The sequence below is a fragment of the Lontra canadensis genome, unplaced genomic scaffold (genome assembly GCF_010015895.1).
Source record: "Lontra canadensis isolate GAN:19392208 unplaced genomic scaffold, GSC_riverotter_1.0 scaffold11, whole genome shotgun sequence".
Lineage (NCBI taxonomy): Eukaryota > Metazoa > Chordata > Mammalia > Carnivora > Mustelidae > Lontra > Lontra canadensis.
Genome location: NW_022631005.1, coordinates 15,014,504 through 15,017,838, shown reverse-complemented (window position 1 = coordinate 15,017,838; position 3,335 = coordinate 15,014,504).

The following is a 3,335-nucleotide window of genomic DNA, read 5'->3' as shown; positions in this document are numbered from 1 at the left end:
TAAGCTAAGATGACTGAAAACTCCTTCATTCAAGGGTGGGTATAATCCCCTCCCTGTGAATTTGGGTGGGACCTGTAATTTGCTTCTGACCGATAGAATATGCACAAGGTGATGGAATGTCACTCCTAAGACTGTATTACATTATATTAGAACTATTTTGCTAAATATGTCAATAGCCTAAGTCAATTTGTAAGAAGACCTGTCCCCAGACAAGCCTTCAGATAGGAAAACTTATTTGTTAAGCTTTTTTTGTGTCTTCTAGCCTATTTGTAGACACATTGTCTTCAAAACAAGGAGATTATAAACTTTTCATATTAGGGATTATGGCTATTGTTTCAACTATCCCTTGGCACTTGGTAGGGTGGCAGTGGAATACAGTTGAGTGAGTAAACAAAGTCAGAGTTAACTTGTTCAACGGCAGAAGTTTTTCTTCCCTAGTAATCTCAGCAAGTTTGTTCTTTACATGCTTATAAAATGGGTGCCCTAGTTTCAGGTGTAAAATGGAGACAAATTGATACAGAGTGGAAGATAACAATGTATTTCTTCTCTAAATTTCTATTTATTAGCAAGGAAACATTTTCCAGAATCCCTTAAGGTAGTGGCTCCAGGTATTTCATTGGCCAGTCCTGGACCACATACATGCCTACCATAAAACAATTCCCTGGAAAGCAGACTGATAGGCTAACTGCAACTTGCTAAGACCAATTAATTCCAATTCTCTTGAGTTGCTGGGGAAGAGATGGAGGATATGTGTGAACAAAATCAAAATCTGTCAACATGAGAAAAAAAAAGGTGAATTCTCTGTTGTCTGGACAAACAGTATCTTCTTCAAGGAAATAACATAACTTTACAAATTACTAAAATAGCTACAAATATTAATTAAGCACCTCTCATTGGCTGTGCTCTAGAAGTTAGGGATAGGACAGTGAAAAAACAGCTAAAATTTCTTCTATTTCACATAAGTAATGTCACATGGTCCTGATATAAAAGATAAAATTTATAAATGGTTTGGCCAGGGCACAAATGGGCTTTTTTATGTAGGTTGGCCATGTGTACATCTATGGAAGAACTGCGAGTGATAGGATACAAGCTCACCTGAATTCATACTTGTTTAGAGAAGAAGAGGTGCCCCATTGTACCCCTGTGGCCAATCCTTAATCACACTTGTTTTGAACATCTCTCTCTTTCCCTAGTATCTCTAACCTATTCTTCACTATTGGCCACTTTGCATGAACACTTCAACATGCTAAAGACTCTCCTATTTAAAAAATGACTGACCAAACACAGAAACAGTAACAGTGACACTGGATAGGGCTGCTCGGTCTGTGTGCTGCACAATTCCAGGAACCAGACACAGACTACAGTGTAGGTGATTGTAGTATGGCGTCCCCAAAATCTTCCTTCCAACTCAGATCCCTGCTCTAGCTATGGTCTTATCTTTCTCTTTCCCCTCTCAGTGAAAAACTCTTAGAAATACTTTTTCGATTCTAGTCATATCTTCATTTTCTTCTATTTATTTCTAAAACCACTGCCATTTGGCTTTTACTCCACCACTCTGGCAAGATCAGCAACAATGTCTTCTTACTAAATCAAAAGATCCTTTTCAGTCCTCATGTTGTTTAACCTTTGGGCAACGTTGACTTCTCTGTCTTGAAATATTCTCTTCCCATTTCACATTCTCCCTAGCTCCTTCAATCTCTCTGACTCTTCCTTCTCAGTCTTTCTGAGGATTTCTGCAGTTCTGTGATGCTCTATGTTCTGTTCTGGGCTCCCTTGTCTTCTCACTTCTGTAATGCCCATAGAGCAATACAAACTGTTGACCTTTTTCCTTTCCACGTTAAAAACAACTGACATATTTTGGTTATTTCAGGGCAGCTAACTCATGTTCAGTTTAATCTAATCTTGAACTTTGCAGTTGATATTTTTGGAATGAGGTGGATAGATAGGGAGAGACTGGTATATCTATATATCAATTTCTATATCTGTATCTATATCTATGCAACAATTAAGGACTACTTCAATGAAGACACTGTGATTGATACCTACCCAACATACATTAGGTACTAAATAAATATCTTCAATAAATTAGTGATTAGAATTTTTTAAGTGCAATTATAGAAAATATGAAATCATGATCACAAACTTTAAAATATGGATGTGTGATAGTAAAATGTCAGTGAAGTGTGACTCAATGATATGTTTTCCACCCCCAAATATTTTCTTAAGGGCCTACTTTGCATAAATATTCTAGCACTTAGGAAGACTAAGATTTTATATGCAATATGATATGGATTATTTATTCTATTTAGATTTGAGATTAAAGATCCAACTCTTCTTGTGTTTTGTGGCATGTTCTTGGCCACAATGATGAGGAAAAACATAAAAGGAAATAGAGCAGGAATATTTGATTATTGGGCATTTGGATATAAACTGCTAAGTTAATATAAGACACCAAATTATTTTAGGGTAAACTTAGACTATTTAATTTATGGTTTATGTACAAGAAAGTTAAATTTACTGAAATATCAAAAGAAATATGAAGCTGAAAAATTATATACTTATATTTTTTGAGCATAAAGAGAAAGAAAAATGATTCAGACTTCTCAACTTCCAGCCAAGCTTCCCAAGGGTCAGTTAGACATTTTTATTAAAAGAAAAAAAAAAACTCTCACAACATAATATATCCATTATTCTTTCATTTTGCAAAATGTCAAGCTCCATGTGATCCTTTTAATTTCTATGGGTGTTCTAAACAGATTCTAGCTAGAGATGGAGCTGATACACAGCTTGGCCAGTATAGATCAGAATGTGCATAAAAAGCCATCATGACTTACTCCACAGCATCAAAAACCCCTTGAATTTGACAGCTATAATAAAGTAAAAGTTTTCTTTCTTTTGAATTTCCCAGAACTAGCATATTTACCTTGTGCCCAATTTTGTCTCATGAAAATGATTTTTTGTGTCTAAAGAATATAGGCTCCACAATGGGTCTGTGCTACTCTTTCACCTCCTAGAGCTGAGAAAAGGTCAGGAAGAGTTCACTACTTATTCCTTAAGTAGCCAAATTGGCATCATTTTCTGAAGTTGTTCATGAGAGTAAGACAACATGGTGGCGAGACTGGGTAATTTCATCTGAAATGTGCAGCTTCCTTTCGTCTCCTCTCTGCCTGCCCAAGGCTACAAGTCACTTATTTACGCTCATCTTAATATGTGAGATTTTGAACAATTCTTAAATGCAGTGAACTGAACTGATCAAACACATTTGTTTAAAAGTGAATAAACTTTATTCCACCTCCACAGAAGAGAAAGGCAGGTTTTTTTATTTTTTTAACTTT